The 14,467-nt window shown below is 46.0% G+C and overlaps 1 protein-coding gene across 1 annotated transcript in view; it reads right to left on the bottom strand.

The window, feature by feature from the left end:
- The window catches only part of RGS19 (regulator of G protein signaling 19), a 43,088-nt gene extending 29,226 nt beyond the window's left edge, over nucleotides 1–13,862 (bottom strand). Inside the window, exon 1 of the mRNA XM_063147191.1 lies at nucleotides 13,717–13,862. The gene's annotated coding sequence lies outside the window, so the exon portion shown is untranslated. The remainder of the gene's footprint in view (nucleotides 1–13,716) is intronic.
- Nucleotides 13,863–14,467: the final 605 nt, after the last annotated feature.

Below are 14,467 nucleotides of genomic sequence, written 5' to 3'. Positions count from 1 at the left end.
ACAGCATGGACTTCTGAGAATGACCTATTCCAGGGAAGGCTTCTTAGCTAAATGAGAAAATTTGCATGTGGGGGATAAATACAAGGGCCATTTCACCTGACATTAGGATGAAAAGGCTTAGCTGGGAATCCCGTTATACAATTCTATTAACATCTGCCAATCCCACTACAAACTTCTGCAGCTGTCCTCTGCGACTGTGTTAATATCACAACCGGACGCACACTCCCGAGGAGCGCAGGTGCTCCCCACATAGAATATGTTGGCAACACACAGCGAGAAGCAGAGAACCCAGCCAGTTCTGCAGAAAAGGCAAAGCCGCGGGGGAAACGGAGGGGAATTAAGTAGACCACATCAGAAGAAACAGATGATATCAATTAGTACGCCGGATTTCTTGAAGCGACAAGCGCTGCTGAAGCCTAGAAAAGACATGAAGAATTACTTGAAATTTCTATTCTGATGATGCCCATTCCAGTTGAGGATTTCCTACCAGGTTGCCACAGTGGGAGTTGAAAGAGAGCGGAGGGAATAGGCGGAAAACCACCCAGTGGGTACCCCCAGTTGTCCCGTTTGTCCTCTGAAACCCCTCCTCACCCCAAGCTGATGTCCAAGACCAGGGCCAGATCTAGACAAAGTAGGATATTTCACTATGAACGCAGTATGAAAGCAGTATATAAGAGGCAGGAGCCACGCTACTGCTTCATAGCGGTATTGAAGTGCACTGCAGGATCTACACTACTGCGTGTTCCTTCATCCACACTATAGACTTCAGAGGCAGACATGGAATTTGGAATTCATGTACCTACGAGCAAACATCTAGTCCCAGCCTCCGCTGCAGCATTTTGTCAGCTTGTTTATGTCGCTCAGGTGTCTCTCGAAGCATCTCTGAACTTCACACATCAGAGAGGATGACCACATTACCACTTCTCCCAACATAAAAACAGAGAAAAGTGGAGCATCCTCCATCTAGACAAGTTTGTTCATTATTTTCAATTAGGGCTGTGAACCGCCTCGGGCTGAATCCCTGAATCCGAGGCAGTACAGCGTTGGCCTGAGCCAATTCAGGGTGGTGCTAGGCCACTCCCACCCACCAGGAAAACCATCATAAGGCCAGCCGTTGGACTCACCTCCTTCTCCCTCCCCATCCTCCCTTGTCATCTCCCACCACCGCCATGACTTACCTGTAAATCGCATCATCATCCCAGAGAGCCGAGCCAAGATCATGGTGGCTCTCTGTTTTTACTATATCTATGGCCATAAGCCATGGTGGTCGAAAAGGGCCATTTCCCTTTATGGCCACCATAGTTTGTGGCCATAGATATAGTAAAAACAGAGAGTCACTGTGATCCTACTTTAAATCACGTCTCAGCTCTCTGGGAGAAGGATGAGATTTACAGGTAAATCCTGGTGGCAGTGGCTCTGGGTTGGGTGGGCAAGGGGGCTGAGCGTGGAGTGGGAAGTCAGGAGTCCCATGGACTCCCAGTTGGTCTTGCGCCCAGCTTTCCTGGGTGCTGGCTGCGCGGCTGGCACCCAGGAACCCACAAGTCCGACCCACTTTGGGGGGAGGGTGGAGAATCTCGCTTCATTGCCGAAGCAAGGCAGGCACCCCCCAAAGTGCCCTGAGTCGAATCAGGGCCATTTTGGAGGCCCCAAAATGGCCTCCAAGTCAGCCCTACTTTCAATTCACTTTAAGACAGGGTGCATGTTATATTGCTCAAGCGGGCAACAAGCATCTTGCATCTGTTTGCGTCAAATGCTGAAAGCTCCCAGCCACACACTGAAGAGGACTTTTTCCCCTCGCTGATGCCGCACTTGCAGAAGGAGGAAGCTGCCTTCCTCTGGCACCCAGGATTGCAGTTCCTTGCTAGGAAAGGGTGTGGTTGGGTGACTAGAGTTTCTCCTTGCTGATATCTTTGGTGGCTAACCTTCCCTTCCAGCTGCTAGGATATCGGACTCGATGGCCTTGTAGGCCCCTTCCAACTCTGCTATTCTATGATTCTATGATCTTACACCTAAGAAGTATTCATTGACAGATGCGTTCAGTTGAAACCCTGGAGATTCCACATGACTCTGAAGACATATGAAGCTGCTTTATACAGAGTCACCTGGTCCATCCAGGGCCTTCTCGGTAGCAGCTCCCAGAGTTTGGAACTTCCTGCCCAGGAAGGCTAGGTTGGTTGTCTCCATCTTTGTTGTCCTTCTGCCGGCAGGCAGACATTGGGCCTGTTCAGACAACACGCTAAGCCGTGGTTAGACTGCTAACCCTTTTCCAGCAAATTATTAGTGAGTGTGTTTAAACCATGGTTATATAGCCACCATGGTTAGGAATGTTTCACATGACACACTAAGCCATAACGTTTGGCTCAAAATGCTTAATCACTGTGGCTTAGCGTGTAGTATGAACAGAGTCATTGTTCTTCAAGCAGGCCTTTCGCTTATAAGCTGGGTTGTTGCTAAAGATACATATGGTTGGATGCTGTTTTTATTTCTTTTATAGTTGTGTTTTTTATCGGGCTTTTAATCTACTTATTTTTATGTTCATTTTAATTAAGTTTATTTATTATTATTTTATTTATTTATTTATTTATTTATATAGCACCATCAATGTACATGGTGCTGGTTTTATTATCGTTAGTTGCCTTGAGTAGCAATCAAACTAAATATCCTGCCCCAAATTCTATTCTGATTGGCAGAAGGAGTCCAAGGTCTCCGGCAAAGTGTGTTCCCAGTCCTGCTGTCTGAGTTGTGATGCCCAGGACTGAATCAAACTCACCAAGACCTTCTCTGCCACTGAATTATGGCGCCCCCTTCTCTGATTCATCAATCCATCTTGGAAGCTCACTCTATGGCTCAACTCTTATTTTTGGTTGCAATGGAAGGAAACAAAATCATGCTGTGTTTTTTTTTTAGGACAGATTTCCCCTACTGTGTGCCCTCCATGGCCATGTTGGCTGGGGAATCATGGGAGTTGTAGTCCAACACAATTGGAGGGCACCCAGCAGGGGAAGGCTGCTTTACCCAAAGAGACAAGCTGTTTTTGGAACTCAAGTCACAGCTTGCCTCATCCGCATTAGGAACAGCTATGGCATTAATCGGCAGAACAGCCCGGGTTCCAGCGGCGTGGGCAGTGTTGTCCTTTATGCGCACATTATCTCCTAAGGTAGATTACTGCAATGAGCAGGGGGTTGGACTTGATGACCTTGTAGTCCCCTTCCAACTCTACTATTCTATGATTCTATGATCCTTGATGCTTGGCCATAGCTAGCAAGTTGTTATAGGATCTGCCTCTCTGTAGTATAAGTACATTGGACACAATTGTAGAGGCAGATAACACTGCGCGTAAATCTCTTTTGCCTCTTCTTTTTCAACTTCTCCAGCTGCTTTTTAAAAATGTGCAGTTGAAGCAAAGAACAAGAAATGATTGTGAGGCAGCATTGGGGTAAGATGAAAGAAAAAAACTCTGGGAATTGTGCGCTTGTATAAAATACATAAACACACTCAATATTCTTGCTAAGTCACAGTCGTAAGTTTCGGCCATTCTCTTGGGAAAAGGAAAGGAATGAACAGCAGTAACCCCAACCCACAAGTCTCCAAGTATGACCAACGTGCCCTTCCCCTTTCCCCCTCAATATTTTGGGGTCAAAGCTTCTCAAATTTTTAACCTCACCCCTCTGCCTTCTTTTCTCCTCTGCGACCCCAGAGAGGTCCGCCTGGCGCCTACACTGTACTCCTTTCATCGCCAGCTGAAGACCTTTTTATTCTCTCAGTATTTTAACACTTAATTTTAAGTTGAATTTAAATTTCACTGTTCTAACTCTGTATTTTATTCTTATATCATTTTTTTGCTGCGTGGTTTTATCCTGGTTGTGCTTTTTATACTGTATTTTGTATTTGTGTTTTTAGGCTGTTGATTGTTTTATTACGGTTTTAATTTTTGTGAACCGCCCAGAGAGCTTCGGCTATTGGGCGGTATAAAAATGTAATAAATAAAAAAATAAAATTATCTATTTGTTACGTTTATATTCTGCCTTTCTTGCATTATAGATGGGTGACATGACCCATCTCAGGAGGGATTTTGGTGTACAACCAGGAAGGAGCAAAATGTCAATTTTGGGGTTGTGGTGGACAGCTTGATGAAAATGTCAACTCACTGTGGGAATTTCTACACCAGGGGAGGCGGAGGATCTTGTGATATGCTAATTGCGAGATCCTCCCCTTCAGTCCACATGAGCATCGCACCCGTTGCGGCGGCCATTTTTATTTTTTACAAATGTGAAGAGCTGGAGCGCACTCACGCCCCAGCGAAAAGTAAAAGGTAAAAACAAAACAAAAAACCGTTCCTGTTCCCCCGACTCCACTCCCGGTGGGCACAGAGCACCTGAAGACCTCCATGCCCTGTCATGAGGAGCTGGGATGAAACCAGGACAGCCACCCACACCTCGGGACGATCCCGAGACCGTGGGAAAAATTGGGCTAAAAGCCGTCCCGGTTATCCCGGGGAAATGGAGGGATCTCTCCTCCCTGCTCCTGGGATCCCCTGTGCGTCATGTGGATGCACAGGGATGATCCCGGGGCGATCCCCAGGATAAGGCATGGTGTAGACATGTCCTGTGCGGCGTCTGCAAGAAAGGCAAACTCCACATCACACATAATTAGGAAAGGAATTAAGAATAAAACTGCCAATTAACATACTGCTCTTATAAGAATCTGTGGTGCAACCACAGTTAGAATACTGTGTACCGTTCTGGTTACCATGCCTTAAAAATTATATTATAGAGCTGGAATATTCTTATGTTCTCAAGGTGCTGGTTTTGACCTATAAAGCCTTACACGGCTTGGGACCACAATACCTGATGGAACGCCTCTCCCAACGTGAATATACCCGGTCACTACGTTCAACATCTAAGGTCCTCCTCCAGGTGCCTACCCCGATAGAGGCTCGGAGTGTGGCAACGAGGGACAGGGCCTTTTCGGTGGTGGCCCCCAGACTATGGAATGATCTCCCTAACGAGGCTCGCCTGGCGCCAACGCTGCTATCTTTCCGGCGCCAGGTTAAGACTTTCCTCTTTGTCCAGGCATATGGCGGCACATCTTAATCACCCACATGTTTAGTTTTTTAACGGTTTTTAATGCTTTATGTGTGTATGTTCTGTGTTTTAGAATTTTAAATTTTGTATACTCGTTTTTATCTTAATTTTAGAATTTCTGTAAACCGCCCAGAGAACCCTGGCTATGGGAGCAGTATATAAGTGCAATAAATAAATAAAATAAATGTTCTTATACACTATTATATTATTATCATCAACTATTACGATTTCCTGCCTCAGACACCGAAATGCCTTAGGGTTGGGGGGATTGTGAAACGGAATTTCCTGCTTTCATTCTGGAAGACTCCAACCCTACCGTCAACCACCTGTTTAATGGATGAGTGCATGGGAACGCGTCATGTGCAATGATGGCCAAAGGAACATTAAAAAGTCCCATTTAATTAGCTGGAGTGCTCTCCTGTGGGAATGGCCTGGCTGGTTCTAGAGCCCTTGCTATGAACGACAGAGCGAGCGGCTCCTTTCATTAGCTCAGAGGTGTTGGCCCTCAGGCCTCAACCCACCCTGCCTGGGGTCCCAATCTGGCCCTCTGGGGTTTCCCACAAAGCCATGCCCCCTTCCTCTGCCATCACCCCCTTTCTCTCAAGCACCAATCGTTGGATGGTTTCCAAAGATTTTCTGCAGTTTTCCCCAGTGGTCTAAAAGGCTGAAATTCCTCTCCTGAGGCTTAGAGACTATTTATTTATTTATTTATTTATTACATTTTTATACAGCCCAATAGCCGAAGCTCTCTAGCAGTAAGAGCCTGAAGTTAAAAGATGCCGGCCTTTTTGGTATTTTGGCCCTGTCCTTTTTGCCTTGCCCCACTTTGCCTTCGGCCTGGCATAGCATTGAAATCCAGCTTCTCTGACAGTAACCTCAGCCCTCAGCTGGAAAGACAGTCAGCGGCTGCTCCTCCTTGAACTCTTGTTCTGAGCCTCCCATAAGGGAGGCCGCTGCAGGAGGTTATCCGGAGATGTGGACTGAGGTGTTATCAATATGCAGATGATACCCAGCTCTACCTTTCCTTTTCATCAAACCCAGGTGAGGCAGTGACTGTTCTGAACCAGTGCCTGGGCACGGCAATGGACTGGATGAGGGCTAACAAACTGAGACTCAATCCAGACAAGACGGAGGTACTGTTAGCGGGTGGTTCATTTGTCCGCCGAGGTGATGTTTGCCCTGTCCTGGACGGGGTTGCACTCTCCCTAAAGAATTTGGTCCGTAGTTTGGGGGTGCTCTTGGATCCAGAACTGTCACTTGAGGCACAGGTGAACTCAGTGGCAAAGAGCACCTTTTATCAGCTTAGGCTGATATACCAACTGTGCCCTTATCTGGACGGAGATAGCCTAGCTACAGTGATCCCTGCTCTGATAACCTCTCGTTTGGATTACTGCAATGCGTTATACGTGGGGCTGCCTTTGAAAACAGTCCGGAAGCTTCAGCTGGTACAAAACAGGGCAGCCCGTTTACTAACAGGGACTGGCTGGCGAGATCACATTACGCCAGTCCTTTTACAACTTCATTGGCTGCCAGTCCAGGTCCGGGCCCGATTCAAAGTGCTGGTATTGACATTTAAAGCCCTAAACGGTTTGGGGCCAGGTTATTTGAAGGAACGCCTCCTCCCATATGTACCTACCCGGACCTTAAGATCATCTACAGGGGCCCTTCTCCGTGAGCCCCTGCCAAAGGAAGTGAGGCAGGTGGCTACTAGGAGGAGGAGGGCTTTCTCCGCTGTGGCACCCCGGTTGTGGAATGAGCTCCCCAGAGAGGTCCGCCTGGCGCCTACACTGTACTCCTTTCGTCGCCAGCTGAAGACCTTTTTATTCACTCAGTATTTTAACACTTAATTTTAACTTAAATTTATTATTATTATTATTATTATTATTTATTTATATAGCACCATCGATGTACATGGTGCTGTACAGATAACACAGTAAATAGCAAGACCCTGCCGCATAGGCTTACAATCTAGTAAAGTTGTAGTAAACAATAAGAAGGGAAAGTGAATGCAAACAGGCACAGGGAAGTGTAAACAGGCACCGGGAAGGGTGAAGCTAACAGTATAGAGTCAGAACAAACTCAAAGTTTAAAAGCTATAGGGAAAAGAAAAGTTTTTAGCTGTGTTTTAAAAGCTGTGATTGAGTTGGTAGTTCTCAGGTGTTCTGGAAGAGCATTCCAGGCATGAGGGGCAGCAGAGGAAAATGGACGAAGCCGAGCAAGGGAAGTAGAGACCCTTGGGCAGGCAAGAAGCATGGCATCAGAGGAGCGAAGAGCACGAGCGGGGCAATAGTGTGAGATGAGAGAGGAGAGATAGGCAGGAGCTAGACCGTGAAGAGCTTTGAAGGTCAACAGGAGAAGTTTATATTGGATTCTGGAATGAATTGGGAGCCGTTTTAACTCTGTATTTTAACCTTATATCAATTTTGCTGCATGGTTTTATCCTGGTTGTGCTTTTTATACTGTATTTTGTATTTGTGCTTTTAACCTGTTGGTTGTTTTATTATGGTTTTAATTTTTGTGAACCGCCCAGAGAGCTTCGGCAATTGGTCGGTATAAAAATGTAATAAATAAATAAATAAATAAATAAGGGTAGGGGGGCCAGGGGTTGGCGGGGGGGGGAGAACACCACCAACTGCTGGTCCTTCACTAACAGCAGATCAGTCATAAAATCTGAACAAAATCTGAACTGTCAGGACTGGAAAAAAAACCCTTCCCTTCCCTATGAAGTTTTGAACTTTGCATTAGGAGGAAGTGGTTTGGGGAGATTGAATTGGTAGAAAAGCAGCAGCAGCAGCAGCAGGCAAAGCAAGGAGGGCTCAGAGCAGCTCAGCAAAGTTGCATTTCCTTTGTTTGCAAGACAATTTGAGGTTACTCCTTGGCACTTCCAGGTAAAAGGAGCTGAGGTAGAAAAGACCTAGGCCATAGCTAGACAGGGCTTTATCCTGGGGCGATCCCTGGGGTCGTCCCTGTGTGTCTACATGACGCACAGGGGATCCCGGGATCAGGGAGGGATGATCCCTCCTTGCCCTGGGATATGGCCCTACGCTTTAGGCCCGCTTTTTCCGCGGTCTCGGGAAAGTGTGGCCCACCGTCACGGTTTTTCCCAGCTCGTCGCGGTTACTCGCGAGGAGCTGGGACCCGCGCACGGGGTGCAGAGCTCTTCAGGAGCTCTGCACCCATCGGGAGTGGGGTGAGCGGGAAAATTTTTTAAAATAAAAAACCACTTACCTTTTGCCCACAAGCACTCCTTCCTCTTTAAAACAACCCACACAAAACAAAATGGCGGGCGTGACTGTGACGTTCTCTCCTTCTGAGGTTGTCGCACACCGCGTGTAAACAGAGGAGGAGATCTCACAATAAAAATATTGCAAGATCTTCACCCCTCTGTCACGCTAGACCCGTAGTTCTAGCTGAGGCCCTAGAGTGGGGATGCTGGACAGCTGCTGCCAGTCTGAGTAGGAATACTGGGCTAGATGGAACATTATAAAGCAGCTGCAAATGGAAAAGCTAAAAGCACTTCCTCTCCTGCACTCCAAAAGCAACTTTTTAACACACGCGTGTATGTAATGTGTCCTTTGGGCCCTGAGCATGTGACCTTTCCCACTCTAACCTATGTCGCTGGGTTGCCGAAGGCATAAATGAGATACAACCTGCCGGAAAGTCCTTGAGGGAAGAGCAGGATACAAACGTACCAAATCAAACTTTCTGAGCCTCGTGCCTTCCAGATGCGTTCGACTGCAATTCCTATTATCAATGGCCATGCTGACTGGGCATGCTGGCAGTTATAGTCCAACACATCCGAAGGACACTACTTTGCAGAAGGCTGTCCTAAAATCCTCTCCCCACCTTAGACATACACAAAATGATGCATGGTGTAGAGTATGTGGAGAAGGAGACATTTTCTCCCTCTCTCCCATAATACTAGAACCCAAAGGGGTCATCCCATGAAACTGATTGGTGGGAGATCCAGGACAAATAAAAGGAAGGACTTCTTCACGCAGCGCATAGTTAAATTATGGAACTCACTACCACAAGATGTAGTGATGGACGCCAATTTGAATGGCTCCAAAAGGGGGTTGGATAAATTCCTGGAGGCAAAGGGGATCAATGCCTACTAGCCCTGATGGTTACGTGCTACCTCCAGTATCTGGGGCCACAGCTAGACCTAAGGTTTATCCTGGGATCATCCAGGGTTCACCCCTGCCTGAGCATTGGATCCCCTGTGTGTTACCTAGATGAACAGGTTTGACCCCTGGACAATCCAGGGATAAACCTTAGGTCTAGCTATGGCCTGAGACAGTAAGCCTGCATACACTAGTTGCTGGGGGACACGGGTGGGAGGGTGCTGCTGTTGCACCGTGTTCTGCTTGTGGGTCCCTGGTCAACAGCTGCTTGGCCACTGTGTGAACAGAGTGCTGTACTAGATGGGCCCTTGGTCTGATCCAGCATGGCATTTCTTATGTTCACCTTCCAGGCCCTGCTCCTAAGACAACTCATGAGCTACCATGGCATTGTAACCAACCCAACAACACCCCATTGATTTTGTAATCCCCAGGCTAGGAGCAAAGACTATGGCCGTAGCTAGACCTAAGGTTTATCCCAGAATTGTCCAGGGTTCAAACCTGTTCATCTAAGTGCCACACAGGGGATCCAGCGCTCAGGCAGGGACGAACCCGGGATGATCCTGGGATAAACCTTCGGTCTAGCTACGGCCTAAGAGGCTTATCAAGGATTTTTTAAACCACAATCCATGCTTGGTATACCAAGCACACACGTGTCTACAGAGTCCGTACACCAGCCTTCCCAATCTCCAGGTGTGTTGGACTAAACACCCCAAATTCTGAGACTTGCAGTCCAACGTATCTGTCAGGGACCAGGATGGGGAAGGTTGTTCTACATAGCAGCCCAGCAAATAAGGAAGTTCATTCTGGGTAGCTAAAATACTGACAGTTATCTCAAAACACCCTTTAAAAAGAGGAAGAAGGGAGTGTGTGTTAATTGTGAAGAGGAACAGCCTGCAAATGTGGAAATTTCCCAAGACATAAAAATACGGCCCTGTGCGTGTGTGTGTTTCCTTTAAAAACGGACCCAGTGTTTTGTTCTGGGAAAACTGCAGTCACATGCAATATATAATGGTACCCAGTTCAGGGGTTACAGCTGACCAATCGCCAAATTGTACCATCTTATACTTTCCCAATTAAGGGCTCGATCCTATGCATGTTTAAACTGAAAAAACTCCCACAATTATCAGCATGTCCCATCCATCCAGTCCTTTATAAAAATGCTTTTTGGGCAACAGTACTTGCCTGATTTAAATCTTAAGGTAGGATTACAAAGTTTAACGACAAAAGGGTAAATAAACCAAGAAATAAAACATGGGAGTTTTATTTATGTATTCATCTCATTTCATTATTTCAATACCTCCCAATAGCTGAAGCTCTCTGGGCGGTTTACAAAAATTAAAACCACAGGATACGCCACATCTGGAGGGCATCAAGTTAAAGAAGTCTGTCTTATACCAACAAAAACTGCTATTCAGGGAGGGGTGAAGTTTACGCGCTTTCTTTAACCACACTGCTGCCACCTTTCCCAGTGGTGCCTAGCTAAAGCAGCTACAACGCGCTCAGAGGTTTCCTTGCCCACTCCGAGGAAGGAGGTGGGGGACAGGGAATAAATAGTAGAAATCGGCACTCTCCTCAGACAACCCTTACACAGGGCTTATCAGGATGCACCTTGGGGGAAGCCAGAGCGGCACGCGAAAACAACGAAAACAACTTAAGACAAAAAGCACGTTACAAGCACAACAGGCTCCACAATTTTGCACACCCACAGTGCCCACGTATGTTTGTGTGTGTGCGTTCAATCATTTCACGGTGATCGATACTGCACTAGTTCCAGCTATGGCTCTCTGCAAGAACGTATCTAGCAAATTGCCAGTTTCTAGATGAAATCTTGCTTTCTGTCCAGAGACAGTCCAAGAAATTTGGGGGGGATAAAACAAGAATATCCAAATGGCACTCTTCTCTTCCGCTCCCACCTCACGGACGGTTAAAGACATGAAGTTAAATAATTGGCAATGTCCTTTACTGGTTCCCAAAAAACTGCAGCCTGAGGTAGTATTTTATGCTTGTTGTTATTCCCTGCCTTGATCCAATTGGAAAGGAGGGTAAGAAATATATTATTTTATTTATATATTTATTTATGTATTTATTACATTTTTATACCGCCCAGTAGCCGAAGCTCTCTGGGCGGTTCACAAAAATTAAAACCATCATAAAACAACCAACAGGTTAAAAACACATTATTATTATTATTATTATTATTATTATTATTATTATTATTATTATTAGGCTGCCTGGTCCGGCATAACAGCAGGCCCAACCCTGGTCTCACTTGTTCATTTTCAGTTTGGAAATCAGGGGGTTAATTCTTTTCTTCTTTAACACAGAGATTTATTTTTGAAATAAAATTAAAAATACAGACGACAACAACAAAAACTCGCCTAACAATACCACTAATTATGAGAAGAAGGAAATCCACTAACTACATCCTTAGTATAGTCTTCCCCAACCTGGCACTCTCCAGATTTGTCGGACTACAACTCCCATAATTCATGACCATTGGCCATGCTGGCTGGGGTTGATGGGAACCGAAGTCTAAGAACATCTAGGAGGCACCAGGTTGGTGAAGAAGGCCTTAATAGATCATGGATAAGCTTGTTGGACAATTATATTAAAACCATCTAAGGAGAAAGACAGTAATTATTGAAAATGTGTAAATTATGTAGCTGAATCAGTTAGGAAAAAAAATATAATTCTAACCCAATGGTTGTAATGTGTTTACCACTAGTTTTTCTTTTAAATGGTTAAGAAATGTCGTACCCTGCATTTGAAGAAGACTTTTCTAACGCAGCTTATATCAAATATATCAATGAAACAATCAGCAATAGAAACACATAAATCCACAATTCCACAACAAAATTAAAATCAACAGTTATCAACAGCCTCAGATTGATAAATTCAGGGCTAATTTTTTAAAAAAAGTCTTGAAAAATAAAATGTCTGAAAGGAGAACATGGATCCTCAGGCAGCCTGTTCTGATGAAAGTATACCGTAACAGGGCGTCTCCCTAGTCGCTACCCACTACACTCCGGTCAGCAGAGGTTTCCCCCAAAACCTCCAAAGGTTGATTTGAGTTACTGCCAAGATGTGATGACAAAGTACATTGTTATGAAATGACACCCGCCCGGCTTGAGATTAATCTTTAGCCACACCAACGAAGCCCCCTGAAAAACAGGGAAATTTGCTGCCACGGTCAGCGTTGAGCCAACTCCACACATAGGAAACATTTCGATTTTGTGCAACCCACACGAATTTTGCACAGCCATGTCATGAGCGTAACTCTTAAAATCGGGATTCTTTCTATGCTCTGTGTCAGAAACATTGTGCATCTACTGGAAAATTAACACAAGAATCCATGTAGAAGCCTACACATCGATGACACGGGGCGTGGGTTGGCGGAGGAGGAAGAAAATAAAATGGAAACTAGCGAAATGAGCACTAAAGAAGTGAATAAAGGCATGAAAAGTAAAAAATTGGCAAGAAGGGTGTGAGTTCAGGGTAAAGGAATGGATCACGCTGAGACAAGGAGCGGTCATGCCACTCTAAAATGGAATTTGAAATATTTTTCCAGCTTTGAACATAATTCTTCTTAAAAGGTAGTAGAATCAAGTTTCTGGTGACCAAGAACTTGGAATTTCCCTGGCTTTGGTTACAGTGGAATACACAATGTGTATGGATGGAAATTATCCCGGAGTCAACTCCAATATAATTATACTGGGATGGCTGGGCAAATATATACTTAGCCACTGGTTAGGCCTCATCTTGAGTATTATGTCCAGTTCTGGGCACCACACTTCAAGAAGGATGCAGACAAGCTGGAGGGGGTTCAGAGCAGGGCAACGAGGATGATCAGAGGTCTGGAAACAGAGCCCTATGAGGAGAGACTGAAAGAACTGGGCATGTTTAGCCTGGAGAAGAGAAGACTTGAGGAGTGCTATCGATTCAGACCCCCCGACCCGCTTCGGAGGTCCGAATCACCCCAATCTGCTTCGGATTCGGGTGCACAGCCTTCAAATACTTGAAAGGTTGTCACACAGAGGAGGGCCAGGATCGCTTCTCGATCATCCCAGAATGCAGGACACAGACTAATGGGCTCAAGTTACAGGAAGCCAGATTCTGGCTGGATACTAGCGCTGGTAAGTTGCTACTTGGCTGATGCCCTGTGACTAGTAAGGATTGCCCTGAGCAAGGAAGCTTTTGGAAACAGAAAGCTGTACTGTAGTTCCCCCACCCATCTACACCTCCCCTTCTCAGCTGTTGGAAGTGCCACAACGACTAACCCATGGAGGTGTGGGCAGGTGGCTAATTAAAAACACACACCCAATGGGCTAGTAAAATTGCGGAGGGTGTATTTGCAAAGCTGTCTTAGGCAAATCCCACCGCCTGACCTTCCGGCTGCTGGCAATAGGCAGGTGCACAGACACTGCCTAACTGTGAAATGCAAATTACTGGCTATTATTTCCAACCATAAGAGCGAGGCAAAGGGTTGCAGGTTTGTACAGCTACCATACCTGTTGCAAGGCCGGCAGGGTTCCATCTAGCCATCCTGGACGACCCTCTAAGAAGACCAATGCCTGCTTATTGGTCTTGGCATAGTACGTCTTTAAAAAGGTCAGACGCACTGACTTGAGGTGTGACGGAACACACACGCATAGACTTTCCCTCTCCCTCTTGTGTGTGTGTGTGTGTGTGTGTGTGTAAGTCTTGTTACTTAACAGGAAAGGGAGTGGCAAAGGAAATGTCATAATCAAATGCAACAGTGAAGTCCTTTTTTGGGAAGCCCCAGCTACTTAAAATCACTCATAAAGGCTTCCTAGAGACAGGAAAAAGCAGTGGCCACACAGAAAATGAAGAGAGGAAGTGGCTGAGATGGCAAAAAGTGTGGTGGGGCCGTGGATGGTGGATTTGGGAACAACAGCGTGCCGCGCTGCAACACTTTTCAGTAACAAGCCGAGAAATGTTTAACTGAATCGGCATACTCTTTCCTCGGTCCCTGCCAAGCTGCCGCCACACCAGCCTGGGTTAAAAAAACGCAATAAGCGAATATACGTAGGTTGGGGAGGGGGGAAGGCGGTGGAATTTGAATGAGAGTTTGATGCTCCATTCACTTAAAACATGGGATGAGCGGGGAAAGAGAGAGGGGTGGGGTCCCCAATGCTATGACTTGGAAGAGCAGGATTTGGCGTTCCATTCACCCGCTACCCTGCAATATTTTTTTGGCAACCAGTAGAAAAATGCTTATGGAACATCTTAGTGGAAATG

The sequence above is a fragment of the Elgaria multicarinata genome, chromosome 1 (assembly GCF_023053635.1).
Source record: "Elgaria multicarinata webbii isolate HBS135686 ecotype San Diego chromosome 1, rElgMul1.1.pri, whole genome shotgun sequence".
NCBI lineage: Eukaryota > Metazoa > Chordata > Lepidosauria > Squamata > Anguidae > Elgaria > Elgaria multicarinata.
The sequence above is the reverse complement of the archived record's forward strand: the minus strand, read 5'-3'. Positions and strand labels throughout refer to the sequence as shown.